General features: G+C 38.6%; 1 long non-coding RNA gene and 1 other non-coding gene across 3 annotated transcripts in view; one reads left to right on the forward strand and one right to left on the reverse strand.

Moving 5' to 3' along the window:
- LOC123385457 overlaps positions 1–18692 on the forward strand; it is a 354122-nt gene that overhangs the window by 181056 nt on the left and 154374 nt on the right. The gene's annotated exons all lie outside the window — the stretch shown is intronic.
- LOC111560667 lies at positions 4257–4365 on the reverse strand. The gene has a single exon (XR_002742666.1). It is a non-coding gene; the product is annotated as a U6 spliceosomal RNA (small nuclear RNA).

Raw genomic sequence — 18692 nt, forward strand, 5'->3', positions numbered from 1 at the left:
ACAGAGTATTCATTTTCTTTGAGTTGGGCAGAGACTGAAGAGAAAGCACCATATCTCACAGTGGAGGAGGAAGGAAAGTGGCAGGCAGTGACGCTCACAAGAAGTTTGTGTGTATTTAGGGGAAGGATGAAATCATAATGGGGGAGAGTCTTATGCCACTGATATCAAGCTTTTGCTCCTTAGTGCAGAGATTTCACATCTGTGCTGCTATATATCTTTTAAGTCTAAGCAAAGAACTCCTCCAGAAGGTTGGCTAAATCAAGATAATGAGCCTAGGAAGGGACATCTAAGAAGGTAGCACACGGAGATTTTTCAGGTGCACCTGGAACCATACTGCATTAATTGCCACTTATTTTGCTTACACTTGGGGTAACTGAGGGCAAGGAGCTGGCCTGGCCACTACAGGGGCAAGACCTTGGAACATCAAGACAGAAGGAATTCAAGAAGGAGGTGGTAGTGGTCAGTAGTTTCAGATACATAGAGGTAAACACTTATGAAGAGTGTTTACTTCAAACACTTATGAAGATGAAACTATTTACATGACTGGAGACAGAGACTGGGATCTCTGGGACTCCAAAATTATAACAAAAAGTGTCAAAGAAAGTGATGAAAAATTTCATGAGGCTCCCAGTGTTGGGAGGCCAGAACTTGTATCCCAGGAGTTTGTGTGGCTTGTGCTGCATTCTACGTGGGTCTCAAAGAGGCCAAGAGTTGGTGCTGGGGAAGTTAAGAAGCTCCATGGGAAAAGCAGTGTGATACCTAAAACATCATATTTGCATGTTTGATCAAGGCTCACACAAAATAGTGTGCAATGGGATTGGGGGCTGGGGATATGCATTTCCTTAAGACCTAATCTCTTTTTTATTGATTACAACAAGTTGTAAAATTAAAATTGGCACCACACTTTGTCAGACCCAAAGTTGCTTAATGTTTATATACTAGAGGGCAGTTGTATTTCTTTCAGGATCATTGAAGTCCTACTGGTGAGGAACAAGAATACTAAAAAATAGACTAAAACATATTTTTGTGAAAAAAAAGGAGAGAACTCTAAACGCGGATATCTTGGCATTCAAGCTATTGTACCTTAGCCTAGTATCAAATATCTGGTAACACGTGGGAAATGGGCATTTCAAAGTATTCTGGTTCATTTCTAGTTTACTCTATTACATTTTAATATTAATATGTAGCTATTTTAATGCCCTTTTCTTTCTTGATTCAGCTGGTTCATGTATAGGCCTCTTCTACAGAAGCAAGATCCCACACTAATGTAGGTGCAAATGATTGCCTATAATATATGAATGGGCTTTATTATAAGTGTTATTGGCACTCAAAGTCTATCACTGGTAGATAGCCTTCCAGATGAGGCCTCCAACATCTATTTAATCCATTTTTTAGCTACTGAAAGAGACCTGGTAGGAGTGGAGATCACTTGGACATTAAGCCCGAGCTTCCTATGAGCCCCTAGAGCCCCTGGGCTGTATACCCCCAACAGCCTGGCCACCAAACCTGGGAGCTCTGACAGTGGGACGAGGAGGAAAGGACAGACTCAAACCCACAGGTAGGGAAAGGGGTGGGGAGAGATGGGCAGTCAAGCACTGTCACTCCATGATGAAGCCTTGAAGGCTGAAGACTGCCTGAAAATCGTCAGTTGTCAACTTACTGCTGGTGCAGACCCAATAAAGCAGATGCCTGGTTTGTTCAAAAATAGAAAGATGGATGGGTGGGTGATATTCTAGAGTAAAGAAATCAGTGAAGTAGTGTTTTTTTCTTCTTCTTCCCCTTGTTTTATCATATACCTGTCTCAATTTGACATTATTTTTAAACAGACTATCTACTCCTATGCTGGAAAGGGAGAGTGTTCAGATATGCAAATTTGAGCTATATTAAATGAATAGAAAGGAAGGCTGTGATCAAATGAAAACATTTTCTCCCTACACATAGTTTCCATTTTTATCTATTCCCCAAGCTCCTCAAATTTTTAAGTTCGTATTTTTGTTCTTATTTGAAGAAAGGTAACTATTTTCCTGGATAGACTTGTTACCTTTAGAAAAGGACCCATTGCAAGACATTGGGAATTTGCTGCTTCTTTTCACTGAAGAAAAAATATTGTATAACTTCATAGAACTTAAGCTTAAACATATATTTTTAGGTAGATACCAAAAGGAATGTTTAAGTTTTCCTCCTTTACCTGTCAAAGTGCATTCTTATTAGGGGTCTGTAGGGTTAAATAACAAAGGAACAGGCAAGGGATACACAGGGCTTGGGAAAAGTTATTTTTTGTTGGAAAAACTACATTGGGTTAACTCCAACCTACACTTAAACTAGGGCAGCACACAGCTACAGAACTTACTGCAAAGTCTGTGTCCTCATGCCCCTATTGTACATAACACTCCTTTTTTTTTTGTGGCTAACATATATCTTAACTTCTCAAGCTCCTTAGTTACAAAAACATTTGTATTTTATTTTTTTAAATTTTAAATGTTTACTTACTTATTTGAGAGAGAGAGAGAGAGAGAGCAAGCCAGGGCGAGGCAGAGAGAAAGGGAGAGAGAAATCCCAAGCAGGCACCACTCTGTTAGCACAGAGCCTGATGTGGGGCTCGAACTCACAAACTGTGAGATAATGACCTGAGAAGAAACCAAGAGTTGACTGCTCGACCGACTGAGCCACCCAAGGTGACCCTATTTCTATTTTATTTCAGTAAGAAAGCCTCCATTTGAGAACATGTGACACCCAGCTCAGAAGTGTTTCTTCCTTACTCTTATTGCTCTGATAAGTCCTCCAGAGGTAGAGCCTACAAATTAGTGGCAGCTGCCTGTTGAGAAGACACTCGGTCAAATTAAACAATTTAACATTCTGCAGTATGACATGAAATTCCTATTCTTAATAGTTGTCACAAAGTTGCATCACGAACTACAGACAGGTACATGGTTCAGTCGTGAGTTGTCAGAGTTACACTGGTTAGAGACCTGACTTGAGGGACCAGACCTAGTGAGGGTTTTGATGAGAGACACTTGTGGTTTTGATGGAATACCTGCATGGAGTTCCATATATGCAGAACTCAAGAGTGACTTCCCTGAAGATCCCTGTCTATGTTGGTGTTTGGTCATCTCAACTCCAGTAGAATCTCTTGAGGTTATCAGTGAGTATTCTTTTGGCCAGGGATCTATGTCACATAATGTTTTATAGTTCTCAGGAGATTTGGTAACCTGCAAAAGCCTTTCTTTGAAGAAATGTTCTTGCAATCACAATTCTGTTTAAATTCCTTGGCAGTAATTTTCTATCATATACTCTTTTGTAAATGCAGACCCCAATCTACTCAATCTACTTCCTTATTGGCCTAATATAAAAGAATTTCCAAATTAAATATTATAAAAGTTATCATCTTTAAGTCCTTGTTATATCACATTATTGCAATCATAAAATTTATAGTATTATTTCAAATGTAATAAATAATTCATGACAATGAAAATAATCATTAATTACAACTTATTTCACAGCATCCCAAATTTCAAATGGTATTGCTATTGCTCAGGGGTCGGCTCAACATTATAGGGAGATGGGGAACAGAGGTGTCCTTAAGTGATCCTTCCCTGATACAACATCTGGTTCATGGGCTGAGGATCTTGAGAAATAAATAAGAACTGGAGTTTGGGAAGAAAAGCAACACTCAGAAATTGAGACTGTGGAATGGGTCAGGCCAGATTTTTTGTTGTGTTGTTTGGCAACTACGGGTATCTGTATTGTGTTATGCTACCCATTTTTACAACTGTGGACAGAGTTGGGGATTGGTGAAATGGGATTTTTGTTTAATTAGTAAGATGGGCTTTTAACTCATGTGGCCACAACAAATGGGTTTAGGTTTTCAAGTATAGGCTGCTTCAGTGTGTCTTGGTATTACAAGAAAGGCAGGATGGGATTAGACCTTTTAGGCATTGGTTAAGCAAACAATATTTGCTCCATTGACAGTGTTTTCCAGCCAGGCCAGTAGTCAGGAATTTTAATGTCAAAGGATCTACGTTCTGTACATCTTACAGAGCAGCTGTGGTGTTTGAGATTGCAGTTTTACCTGCCAGGTCTATGTAGGCTGTCCTGGACTGGTTGCCTCCATTCCACTTACATTGTAGACTAAGAGAGGACAAGAGAGGCTCTAGGCTACGTTTGAGTTAATGTGGTTTAACATAAGTGTGGGTTATTTGCTACCATATTACTTTAAATTGGCTCTGGATTTATCTTTTCTTTTCTTTTCTTTTTTTTTTAAATATGGAAGCTTCATAGATTTGCAGGTCATCCTTGCACAGGGGCTGTGCTAATCCTCCCTGCATTGCTCCAATTTTCCAGTGTATGTGCTGCTGAAGCGAGCACTGGCTCTGACTTTCTTAATGACAGAATCTCTATCTTTGACCTTAGTTTTCAGAGAGCTAAGCTCAGGGTTGAACCAAAGAAGTGTGGTAGATTTCACTAATGAAACAATACAAGGGTTTTTAAGCCCTTATTATGACAAAAACATGCCAAATTTTTCAATGGATATAAATGAATTAATAAAATTATTGCAGACCCCAAACCTAGGAAAATAATAAAAAAGGTGTTTTCCAGGAATTCCCTGATCAGATTTGCCCAGAAAATCAGTAAGGAACTGGAATAATCTGAAAATAATTCTTCAAATAGAGAAGTCCTATTCAGTCCAACAAAAGTTATGGAAAAAGTAAACATTTAAAAGGCTGATGAACAAAAAGAGAAAGAGAGAACCTTAAGTGGAGCACAGATATAAGAAGATAAGCAGGACAGGTATGAAGGGAAAAATGAGACTTTGAGGGCTTGAGGTCAGTCCTGATCATGTAAAAGGGAACATAAGATGTACCTACTGTTAAAGGTACTATTTGTAGAAGAGGGCTTGTAACTAGATCAGTTACTAGATCAGTAAAGCTAAATAAACATCAAACAATATAACAGAGAAAGAGGAGCAACATTTCAAGCACAGACTAGAATGAACACCTGAGGGAACCAGTCCCCAGGACACAGTGAGAAAGGCCTTTTTTTTTTTTTTTAAGTTTTCATTTATATTCTAGTTAGTTAGCTTACAGTGTAATGTTTTAGGTGTACAATATAGTGATTCAACACTTCCGTACATCGCCTCGTGCTCTTCATGACAAGTGCACTCCTTAAATCCCCATTACCTATTTAACCCATCTCCCCCCCCCCCCCCACCTCTGGTAACCATCAGTTTGTTCTCTAAGTTTCAGCTGTAGAGTCTAAACCAGGAGTGGGTGAGAGGCCACCATTATTCTTTATTGCTGATTGTCCTCTCGTCTCCCAAGGTAGCATACTGCCTACATCCCAAATTCTGGTCACTACACCATCAAGAGGAGAGGATAAGATCTATGTACATAAAAACTCTTCAAACAGAGACTCTTCAACCACTAGGAATGGTCAAGTAGACTTCTCAAGAAGATCTGAAAGATGAGAAATATTAACTTCTAACAGTGATGTGGTGGCATTCATAGAACACAATGGGTAAAAGCAGAAGAAATAATGATATAATTTATTTAACTAGTTGTTTAGTATTTTGTTGTTTAGAATTACTTTTATACACTCCATTTCCTTAGGGTCTCACAATGCTCTGTGATACAGGATTGGTTCCTTTCAGAATTATCAGTGATGGAACTGAAGCTCAGCAGGTTGTTACCTGCTAAAGGGCATTCAACTAGTAATTGAGTTACAGTCCATATTTCTGAGTTATGCCATTTACTTCATTCCTCTGAACCGCACTATTCTTCCCAACCTTAAGATGTGTTGCTGAGCCTGAAGAATGAGCAGTGGTCACATAGGATCTGGGTAGTAGAGTAAGATAAAAATATTTTGCACTAACAGTATGAAAGAGAGCAAGTGATTAAATTTGATACTTTGAGCAAGTGATTAAACACTTTGGTGTTTTAAGAAATCATTGAAGAATGACTATTTGGTTTGAGGGACTAACAGTGTTTTAAACCAAGATTTTAAACATATTTGAGCAGATTCAGAAAATTCTTGCACATTCCTCCTCCAGTCAGCCTGCACAGTTATTATTATGAATAATTTATATTTCTCTAGGGGATTTTGCTATTTATTGCTCTTAATTATTTGCTTTTCAAGTGCCACTATAGATTCCCTGGGAAAACCCTTGAGAGAAGGAAATTGTCATGCTGGGGGAAGCATCAGCCTCATGACTCGCTGCACTAAAGCCACAGGTCTGTGGGTGACAGCAATTACCCTTCATTAGCCCAGCAGAGCTGGTGGAGCAAAGTTCTGCTAAATGGGCACTTGACATGGGCATTAGCTTTATCTTTTCTGAAGAAAAATTACTTTGGGGGAGAGTGTACAAAAATAGAAATGGAACATTGAAAAGAGAGAAGAATCACAAGCTGTTTTTATTCTTTGTACTAAATCAAATAATGTTTTATTAAATAGCCTTAGAACAATGTGGATACAGAAAGGATAAGTTGGGGGATGCTGATATCTGGGTTCTGTTACAAAGGTGCCATTAGCCCACTAGGATTTTTTATGCCATCGATTCTTAATTTGTAAAATGATGTGGGAGGTGATTATGAGGAGGAATCGAGCCAACTATAGGAAGTCTTAGTTCAATACCAGGGAGGTGAGACTGAACAAAAGACAGGAAAAGAAATGCCCTGAAGAGATTTGCTCAGGCAATCCTGGTTAAATCCCTAATCTCTCTAGTTATCCTTTTAGCATCCAGGGAAAACTGGTTAATACTTAAAGTTCTCTAGGATCATAGGAACTGAATGATTGTGAGTGACTCAGATCTGCTGCTACAGCTCTAGAGTCCTCCTTATAGGGCTGGGGGAATTGTGGAAGGGTGATTCTGAGATGCAAAGGAGTACCCATCTGGGTCATAGATGATACCCAGATGGCATGCATTAATATCAATCATCTGTGGCTTACAGACTTTTTGTCATTACCAGTTTCTGACCAGTTGTTAAATATTTTTAATATTTAGCCTGGTCTGGGGGTGACCTTAGAGTTCAAGAGAGCTATTGACCATCTGTTTGAACTTATTAGCCTCTTAGAACCTGAGTTTTTAATGAGAAGGTTATGCTACAGGACCTCTACATTTTTTACTAATGCGTGCCTTCTCTGGTGTTCTGAACTATACCTCAGACTCTCATCTCCTGGGGTTCTGGTCAAAAAGTTAGTTCCCAAAACACAGTATATAGATATAGATAGATAGATAGATAGATAGATAGATAGATAGATAGATATAGATATAGATAGATATAGATGATATAGGTATAGATACATTACACCACTAAATACCCATAAACCACTATTCTAATGAACCGGAAGAGTCAAGCCGATAGTTCTCAAGAGAGTAGGTAATTTGGATACAAAGACACCAACATGATTCTCTGCACAAATCCAAGAAAAGTATATATGCAGGTTGACCTTAAAATCAACAGAAGATCATGCTGATATGCTATATTGCTTTTATAAAAAGCACAACATCGTAGGCAGCAATAGAGCTCTAAAATTAATTTGAATCATCAATGAGATAAGAGTAAATAAGACATTATTTCTATTCATAAAACCAAGCCCCACTCTGTTGATTTGGGAAGGAGTAAAGAATCAGCAAGTGCATGCTTATTTTTTTTAATTTTTTTAACATTTATTTATTTTTGAGACAGAGAGAGACAGAGTATGAATGGCGGAGGGTCAGAGAGAGAGGGAGACACAGAATCCACAACAGGCTCCAGGCTCTGAGTTGCCAGCACAGAGCCCAACGCGAGGCTCGAACTCATGGACCTCAAGATCATGACCTGAGCTTAAGTCAGACACCCAACTGACTGAGCCACCCAGGCGCCCCAGCAAGTGCATATTTAGATTAAGTATGTTGGCAATAGAGGAGTGTGTGTGTGTGTATATATATATACACACACATTGATAAATGAAGTCCTATTTTTCCTTCATGTTATAAGTTGCAGTACTATGTTCCTTTTGAAAGCTAAAGATTGCCGAGTGTGTGTGTGTGTGTGTGTGTGTGTGTGTGTGTGTGTACATTTCGAACAAGTAGAGGAACCTGCCTGGAAAAGCTAGGTCACTGGTCACATAGGTTCATGACTCATGGAAGGACACTGCCCTCCAGAGGCTGGCCTCACTCTCCTTCCTCCAGATTCTACTTGGTCTGCACAGGCGCCGATGCTGGCACATTAGTGAAGTCTGCACAAAGCAGGTGTAGCATCACTGTCATATTCAGGGTAGTGCTTCCAACCTGTTCCTCTGGGGTGCAAACTGAACTGCTATTTGTCACTCCCATGAACAAGTATGTAATACTTGGGTTAGAAATAAAATGATAATTGTCCTTGTTAAAACTCTAGAGTCAGATATGGGGGGATGAGCCCTAAAGTGAATAAAAAAACAGCTGAGACCCTTGCTTATCTCAAGATACTTGGGCACAAATGAATTGTCTCTGATAATATGGAGCTTTACCTCTGAAGAGATGCTGTGATGGTTGATTTTATGTGTCAATTTGACTATGTCACAGGGTGTGAGGATATTTGTTTAAACATTATTTCTGGGTGTGTCTCTGAGGGGTTTTCCTGCTAAGATTAGCATTTGAATTGGTAGACTGAGCAAAGCAAATTGCCCTCTCACACTGAATCATCTAATCCAGTGAGGGCCTAAATAGAACATAAAGGTAAAGGAAGTCAGAATTCACTCTCTCTGCCTGAGCTAAGACATTGACCTTCTCCTGTTTTCCTGTTCAGGCTTTACCATGAGTTCTGCTGGTTCTCATGTCTTTGGACTTGGACTGAAACTATAACCCTGGATTTTTTGGGTCATCAGCTTTCAGACAGCAGATTGTAGGACTTCTCAGCCTCCACAAGTGCTTGAGCCAATTCCTTATAATAAATCTCTTTATACTAGGAATCTCTTTCCAATAAAGTCTTTTCCATATATTGATTCTATATCTTTGGACAACCCTGGCTAGCACAGGTGTACTATGCCTGTATTTCCAAAGTCACAACCAGGTGGGACAAGAGCCATTTGGTCAGTGGGAAGTAATGTTCCAGTAATGTCCATGGGTACCAATTGATACAGCCCCAAAGATAGTAAGTCTGCTTCTCTACTGCTAGCATTTGGTGATTGTCTCACTTCCAGATTGAGTGTTGTGAACCAGGAGGTAGCACTTTCTTAGCTTTTCTGGCACTAGAGACAGCAGTTTGAAATTATGGGGAAGGATTGGCCTCTAATATTACATATGATTTTTGGCAGATCCTGACCTATTCTACTTTGTGTATATTAGGGGCAACAAACACTTTTTAATCCAGAAGCAATAAAGAAAAAACTTGTATAAAATTATGATAATAATAGACTGTCTGAATCCAGAAGTCAAAAGTGTCTGCAATCTTGGGTGGGAGGAGCTAGAAGTCTGTTTCTTGGGTGGGATGGTGAAGTAGGTCTTCAGGAAAGACAGCAAAAGCTGGATCAGGACTAGGGATTGGCTGAGCACCCACCATGCCCCCTACACAGACCACAGTTCTCCAAGGAAGAATGAAAACCACTCATTTATGCACCTCATATTTATTAAGTGCCTACCTTGTGCCAGACACTATTCTGGGCACTAGCTGTGATCAGAGCACGTTAAAATCTTGCTTTCTTTCATTTATATTCCAGTGGTGCTCAATCAATATCTAAGAAATAGCTACTGAGAGACAGTATAGTATATTGGAACAGGAATGGGCTTTGGAATCAGGCAAACCATTTAGATCCTGGGTATTGCTGGGATAGTTAAACAAATAAACAAAACAAAAAAAACTTCTTTCAATCTCAATGTCCTAATGAGTAAAATGGGGACGATAATACTGTTCTGCATGATTCATGTTAAGAATTGGCAATAGCGTATATAAAATCCTTGGCCCAGGTCTAGTATGTAGGTGAGACTCCACCCAAGGAATTTTTATTGCCATTGTTGGCAGATAGAATTGTTTAAAGACTGAGGGGAGGAAGAGTTAGTATTTATCTTTTCCCCAACTCCCATTTGCATTGCCCTATTTATTATTCCTTTTTCTTAGAGTATTTGGAAACCAGTTTTGCTGCCCTCAGTTTTGCTGCCCTTCTAGCTATTGAATGGGAAATGGGAAGCATTGAAGAGACATAAGACAAGAAACATGATACAGATCATAAGATACAGAGCTAGTGAGTAGTGATTGCTAATGCATACCTGCCCAGAGGAGAAATGGCATCCCTTCAGTGTTACCCTCTTGCTGGTTTCCCTAGGTGAGTCTCTCAGAAAGTAGCACAACAGGTATGTTTCCAATACTTTCTTCAGAGAGTACAAGTGTTGGAAGCTCCTATTTCTAGGACTCAGGCAGGAACTCAAGGAAGAAAAGATTACTCTTATACTTAACTTACTCTTATTATCATTACTGTTGTTTGTTTTTCTGTCTGTTAATAGACAGACGGTCCTAATTCTCACTTAGAAGATCCCAAGAGATGTGTAGAATGCCTCCATAGAAGTCAGGGAGAAAATAAATACACCTTGAAAAGAAGCTCAAATCTCATATTCTTAGAGATTTATCTTTTTTCTCTGTCTCTCCATCTGTCTGCATGTCTGTGTCTCTTTGGCCACCCTGTGAATACTTTCATATATATTAATTATGAATGACACTACCCATTGGAGCTATTTACCTTCTCTGTTTGGCATTAAGACAACCTGAGTTCTCCACCCACCACCAGCACTAGGGCAACCTCCCTGGTACCGACAGTACCTTGCCTTTACTTGGCAGAATCATACTATTTTAATTACAGATGTTGTTTATGACATTCCTATAAGAGCAAAGAACCTTGTTTTTTCATGTGCTGGGTTTATTTATTCACTTGTTTTTTACCAGTAAAGAATCTCATTTGTCATTCTGGTTGCTTTTATTTTTTAATTTCTTAAAATAATGATGACCTGTGTTTAAATTATTAGAAAAATTTCTTCATCTGGAATGAGGAAATCCTTGTTCAAATAAAATTTTTCAAAACAAATTTTTCCCCTGACAATTTGTTATACTCTCCTGTAAATCCCAAGGATAAACTTTCTTTCTGTGCATGGGGAAAAAAAAAAGATAGAAAAGATTTAATCTAAATCATCAGTCTCAAAATTATGGGTGAACAGGGGGAGGCACCATTCCTGAGAGGCTCTTGGGTAGGTAGTTAATTCCTACCCAACCAATCTCAGTTCACTGATTCATGATCTAATGCAAAATATGGGAAGGGAAGGGAGGCTACAGGAGGTTGAGAAGATTCATAAAAATTGATTTGTGTTGTGCTTGGAGGCAGGACTTCTGATTAGCATGTAAACAGTATGCTATTTCCTTACCTAATGGCCATACCTTTATTTGTACTATTCAATTACAAAAAGAAAATCAGTAGATGTGAAATAATCTTGGACCTGGCCTTTTGGAATTAAAAATATATAAATTGGGAAAGAGAGACTGAATTGAGGATCAATAGAAGCACCTGAGCCCACTCCATGAGGTTGACACAAATTCATGGGTTATTGTGGCGTCAGAAATAGGAGATGGTTCTTTGTACACTTGGGCAAATGGAAGCAAGGTAAAAGTAGCAGAACTGAAATGTGCAGACCATTCTCAGAAGCAATTAATCTACAGAGACTCTAGAGTTTGGATTTGTGAACTAGAATGCCCACAGGATCCAGGCAGGGATTATAAATGAATGAGACAGATAAAACTCTTGTAAACAGCAAAAGACATCAGGAAAGCTCCCATCAGGGAGCTCATGCCCCATGTGAAAAGATATTTGTGTTCAGTCTCTAGTGCTGCCATGTGAAGTTAGGTTGCAACCATGCCATGAGGGCACACACACAAATTGTGTCTTTCCACAATGTCAGGTTTATTCGATCGTAAAGCAAAGTTAACATAATTGTAAAGCAGTTTCAGGATTCCAAACTCAATGACATTTCACTGCACATTTAATTTGGCTTCCTACACATCACACAAAACAAAGCATAATACAAAGTCACACAACAAACGATACAACAAGGGGTAGGAAGTTAATGAACAAAAAATGAAGTCAGTCCATGAATTTCCAATAGAGATGGGCCTTTCTCTGGTCTGGGTCAGTTCTTGGCACTTGCTCTTATTATGTTTAAGCAGTGGAGAGTCTCTGTTATGTTCAGAGATCAATAGGGCAGAGCCTTCAGCAGCAGTTGCTGTTTTGGTGTGGTCAGACATGAGAAGGTCATTGTCCAGAAAGTCTGACAGTTTGCTGCAAATATCCTTCCTTTTTAAAAGAGCTTAATCAGTCTTGGGCCTTTGCAGACTGCCAGTTACCAGTTCTGGGTGTGATCATTCTGTCTGGTTTTGGTAATATCTGATCTTACCTGCAACACTATTGCCTGCTTATGTCACTGCCTGACATAAGTCACTGCTTGACATGAGTGACTCCATCTTACTCTCTACAGGTTATGAGCCCAGTAGTGCAAGATCCTGCAAGATTTTAAAGAATTTACTTAAAGAGGATTTCATGTGCAGTCTCTCAATTCTAAATGCTGTCAACTATTTAAATTTAAAAAAGTTTTGCAGGTTAGACAATATTTCTATGACTTGAATTTAGGCCATAGGCCACTCTGCTGTCTGATCAGGAATGATGGAGGTTTATTTGAGCAAGGGAAGTAACAATTTTTCTTTTATTCTTCCATTTAACATCTATCTGTTGGGTGCTTGCTATATTCTAGATTCTGTGTCATAGTACAAGCCTTCATAAAACTTTCATCCTAGTGAGGAGACAGAGGATGAATGAAAAAAGAAATCAGGGACATAATTCAGGTAGTGATAAGTTTTATGGAGAATATAAATCAGACTAAGGGGACAGAGGAGGGTGGAGGGTGCTATCTTAAATATCATTGGCAAAGATCTTTATGAGTAAATTCTATCAGAACACAGACCTACATAAAGTAAGGGGGTACGTTGTGCAGTGTGTGTATATGGAGTGGGAGGTGGAAGGGGGAAGCCTCAGGCAGAATGCAAAGGCCCTGAGGGAAAAGTGTGCTTTAGTGTATTGTATTTGGAGGAGGGAGGCCAGGAGCACTGTAGCAAAGTGACCAGCAGGACAGTCAGAATCAGAAGTAACAAGAAGTCATGTCACATGGGCCACATAGAACTTCTGTTATTCTTTCAAGTCCATTTGAAGTAGGGATATTTGAAACAATAGGGAAATTATTGATAGTTTTGAAGCTAGATGATGGGTACATGGGTTACCAGGGGGATTGTTGTATTTTCTACTTTTGTGTAAGTTGGGTAATTTTTTTTTAAAAATTTGAAAAAGTTCCAGCTCATGTTCTATATTTCCCTTTCTTGTTCTGGTTGTGTATCTGAACTTCCAAAATACCTTTTTTTTAAACAATTCAACCAAAATGGTGCCTTGATTTTATAATTTATTCATTGTCCTTTGTGTGTCTTCTCAATTAATTTGTAAGTACCTGAAATCATGACCATGATTTATATTTCTTTTTTGTCTTAGCATTTAGCAAATTGCCAGACTCACAGAATTCACTCAATAAATATTAATTGATGGGTGAATTCATCCAATATTTGAGTGTCTACTTTATGCCCTGCTGTGTGATAGATGAGGGTGAGAGAAGATACTAAGATATGATTCTTGCACTCTAGGAACTTCCAATGTTCAGGCAGACCCCTATGATACAGGGCAGAATTTGTTAAGGTGGATGTAGAAAATGTAAAGGGGGAATCAAAGGGCTAGAATGCAGAGAAAATGTTGACTATTTCATGTAAAACTGCTCTCTTCATCCTCACAGTCTTCACATGCTGGATACCAAATGAAAGCAAAATGAAACAAAAAAATAAAAACTTGTATTCCGATATGGTGATCTTAATTCGATGTGATAAACTTTTAACAGTTCCTTTGGGCTATGCTCAATGTCTTTAAGAAAAAAAAACCCACTAGTTTCTTAGATATATTTTTTTCTTTTTCTCTCTCCATGATCAAAGCAAAAATTGCACTGGACAAAGTTTAACTGGTAAGAAAGATTTTATTTAAGGCTATTGCAATAGGGGTGAGAGATCAGAACTCAGTCTGAACTCAACTCTGCTGAAACAAAGAATGTGAGGATTTTTAAGTATCAGCATTAAAGGGAGAACAAAGGTCACCTGTGTTTGCCTCTTGGCTTTACCCAAAGGAAAAGTAAGCTTTCTCATGTCTTTGAGGCAGAAGGTAGTTTTATAACTGGAGTACCTGCGGAAGTTAGGCTCACAGGAACCAGGAGATAGGGGTGCTATCTCCCCCAGTGCTTACGTTTCAAAATGATGGCTCCTAAATCCTTGAAAAAGACATTTCTATGTTGTAAAACCAGCAAGAAAAAGATTTACATATATCTCAAAAAGGCAGAAAAAGAATTTATGATAATAAATTTTCTTAAGTAAATGCTATAGGGAAAGGGAGGTCAGGGCTTAGAGTCCGGAAGAAGCCTGTCTAATGTTTAGTCAGGCTGAGGGCTATCTTGGTCACTACCCTTTCCTCTCCAACATGGCATCTAGGGTTATGGGAAGGTATGTGGCTTGTGTAGTCACTTGGTGACTGGGAAGATGTGTTCCTTAGATCTTCAAGTTTTTCTGTCTCCATGGTAATATCTCTCATCTGCCTGACTGCTGATCATCCCACTGGCCCTTATGACTGAAGTGTACAACAGATGTGACTTATTTTCCAGTCTTTCTCTTGGCTTGATAAGAGTCTAGAGCAGTGTCTCTCAACCATGAGTGATCCTCCCATCCCCAACCAAGTAGGGAGGGTAGAGGTGAGGTGGGCATGGGCAGTATATAGGATAAGGTCTTCCATGAGTAAAAACATGAACTGGAACAGAATCCTTTGCTTTTAGGATCTTTTTCAATGTATCTAACATTCCTTCTTTTTCCTAAACATACATCTGAAGAGGAGAATGGAACATCCATGCTGATTCTAACTCTACTCCTCTATTTCCTCTTTCTTGTCTCTCTTCCTCCTGTAATACTCTGGGACTGGCTGCACTGGGCTCTCTTTTGTCTCCCCTATTGATGTCTCATCTTTCCAGAGGGCAGAAGAGTTGGGGTTTAGCCTGTATAGGAGGAAGGGAGTAAGTCCTTAGAGGAGACAACTCAAGTTGTCTCAAGGCTTAGTTCTTGATGAGTCAAAGGAATTTGGAAAATCTTCTGTCTAGTCTTCTATTTAAGCTTACTATTTTATCCTGGGACTTAAATCTCGAGCTGTGGCCTCAGAGGGTAGAAGGCTACAAGGCAATAGGATATAAAAAGAAAGTTAAATTGCATCAGTTTAATTGCAAATTTGATCTCCATTGCAAATATCTACTTCTATTTTAGAAGGTGCTAGGAGAGTATCCTGGTGTGGGTGAACTGTGAGCTTAAAGAAGAGTACAGCAAGAGATAAGGAAGTTTCAATATAGACTGGGTAAAGAAGGAAAGCCAAGAGGGAAATAAATATTTAAGGAAATAAGATCAGATTTAAAATCTGAAAATATCACTTACTGGAGTGGAGAAGTGGGAGACTCCTCAGGAGACTTTAAAATTCTGACCTTGAGCAGGTCCAGGTGACATAATTTCTCAGAAATATCCTTCAGCTATTGGGTGAATTCTAGTTTTCATTCTGGAGAATCTATATTATATTCCTAACATGGTAATATTTAATAAAACTGGGCAACCAAGACTAGCATCATCGCCAGGCCAAGGAAATCCTGTTGGAACATCAGATGGCTTAACACTTCAAAAAGTTGCCCTAAGTTGTAAGTTCCCTCTCCTCTCCTCTCTGTTAATCTCCCACTCACACCACACCCATACCTGTTCTCTTAATTAAGCTCAGCCTATAGGTAACTAAGGTATATGCAAAACATGTGTGTGTGTGTGTGTGTGTGTGTGTGTGTGTGTGTGTGTGTATGAAACTATCTCAGCAACTTATTTTTGAGAAACTATGGAAATGTCTACACATCAGTATGTTGAATTTTCATGAAATAGTGTGATGAGAAGCCCAAGGATACAAATTTCCTTAAATAGCTTACAATCACCATGGGTCTCTACACACAGAGTCCATGTGGTTTTCCATCTGTACAAACAGCCCATAATTAAGTTATTCATACCACACTTCTCTTTGATATGCCTTTTAATGCACAGGGATCAATAAATGTGAACCAGTACTTCTATTTAAATGTCATCTCCTAAAGACAGGCAACACAGATAACCTTTTCCCAGAGTGAGTCTATTCTAAAGCACTCCTCACAGATGGCAAAACCTTCTCTTCATCCCAGTCACTTAACCAAATCTGCTCACATTTATTACCCTAAAAGTTATTTATTCCCCATTGAAAAAAGGAAGCACGCCTTATAGAAACAATTCTATAAGGAAAAAAAACACTTTGGAATACATAAAAAATCAAGTTGTTTTTTTTCCCTCAGCTGCCTTCTTCTCAAAAGTTTATCTCTTGGTCTTTGACTAGTGGTCTGTCGGTGGGACAGGTGGAAGTAGAGCCACATGTCCACATTGTGAGGTGAATGTGAATAGTGAGGGGGAGAAGAGAACTTTTTAGAAATTTTATACTTCATTCTCTTTTTTTTCTGATGGCTTTTCAAAAACTGGCCCTGAAAACTAATTTTCTCTCTCTCTTTTTTTTCTTTTTCTGTATTTTTAGACCAAGTAGGGTGAAGGACAATGAAACAAAATAACAAAGGCACCAATCATGAAAATTAATATCTTCAACACCCTGCTTACCATTATTTGCCATTTGAAAACATCTGTCTACAGCATTTCTTTCCACTTATCATGGGCGTGTCTGATCAATGTTTTGCATGTAATGCAGACAATTTGATTATCTGAAAACTCACAAAATAGAATTTCTCCTTTTTATAATTGTTGTCCTAATATATGTCAGAGGTAGAATCCTGAAGTTGTGCATGTTCACAGTTTTGGGATTTTTCTCCTTACCTCCATCTCTCTTTCCTCACCCCTCTTGCTCCCTCTTCTTTTTCTCTATAGTTGAAATAAGGGCACTTTGGCATTAGGCTGAATTCATTTTAAGTCCCTACTTACACTAGCTGTTTATTCTCAAGTTAGTTAATTTTTTAAATGCCTCAGTTGGAAATGGGTATGATTTTGCTTTACTTGCATGATTTCTTAAGATCATAATTTATTTAACAAGTATATTTTTGCATACCACATATTGAGATGCTTATCATCATGTTTTGACAAGGGTATCAAAACACTATCGAACAAATTGTTGAATTATTGGGCATTACAAATAGACTTTATCATGGCCAAAACCAGGGCAAGTTGCTACTTATGACTTGTGATCTAACTCTGTGATGCAATGGGGGCAGGTTTATCCCAGGACTGTTGACCATGTTAGTTATTGTTCATGGAAAGGGTGTAGCTTCAACCGTGAGCACTCTAATCCTGTAACAGTCCAAACCAATTGTCATCATGGCAAGAGATTTGGTTTAGAGAATGGACAATGGGTGACACAATGTACTTCTGTATATTATTTATTTAATACACAAATACACATGGCCTTTACTTCTATTCCTTGAGAGAGGACATATGTGGAAGACTTTCTTATCAAAAATCTGTGCTTAAAAAATTAGTGGGATTGAGTTAAAAAGACTTGAACACCTTTCTTGTCCTTCTTTATATAGGCATTTCCCACCAGCCCAGTCTTTCCCTTTCCCACCCCACAGTTAAATTTTAATATTTCATTTATATTTATCTTCTTTGGAACAATGGAGCTGTTTACTTTGCAGCTATCAGGAAAAATAATGGGTCAGAACCCCTTTTATGGGCTAAAGAGATTATATATTTATGTATATATTATATATAAAAGATTATATATGAGGTGTGTTGTAGAGGTTAAGAGTGCTGGAGCCAGGCTGCTGGCACTCAAATTCCAGCTTCATTAATTCCTGGTATTGTGTCCTTGTGAAAGTTATTTATCTTCACTGAATCTTGAGTCCTTGTCAGTAAAATAGGGTTTGTTGAGAGAATCAAACAGAATCATGACCTATAATACTTAATATAGTGCCTGCATATAACAGACACTTGAAAAATTGTAGATATTATTGTTAAAATTGCATAGGACTTTAATCTAAATTATAGCTAGGTACATTGCAGTGAACCCTCCCATATGTCAAATTTTTATTGGCCATTCATATACTATGCTGATTCAGAGGACCTTCTTATTTAAGACAGATTTACAAATGTATGGATTTCAGGACTGGACTTCTCAGTATGTTGAGTGTCTGACTCTTGATATCTGCTCAGGTTGTGATCTCTTGGTTGTGAGATCAAGCCCTGCATGAGGCTGTGTGCTGAGCATGAAACCTGCTTGAGATTCTCTCTCTCCCTCTCTCTCTGCCCCTCACCAGCTCATTCTCTCTCTTTCAATAAGTAAATAAATAAATAAATAAATATTTAAAAATAATAAAAAGTTTAGTGTACTTCAGGGTATTGTGGGGAATTAGGGAATGCCTCTTAGAAGAATTGATTCCCAAGCTGAGGCTTAAAAGCTGAGTAGAAGTCATACAGGTGAGAATTAAGGGGAGAAGCATCAAGGGCAGAAGTAACAACATACACTTAAGCCTGAGGATGATGGTAAACAAGGCAAATTCAAAAAGACAAAAGGCATTCAGTATGTTGTCA

The sequence above is a fragment of the Felis catus genome, chromosome B2 (genome assembly GCF_018350175.1).
Source record: "Felis catus isolate Fca126 chromosome B2, F.catus_Fca126_mat1.0, whole genome shotgun sequence".
Taxonomy (NCBI): Eukaryota; Metazoa; Chordata; class Mammalia; order Carnivora; family Felidae; genus Felis; species Felis catus.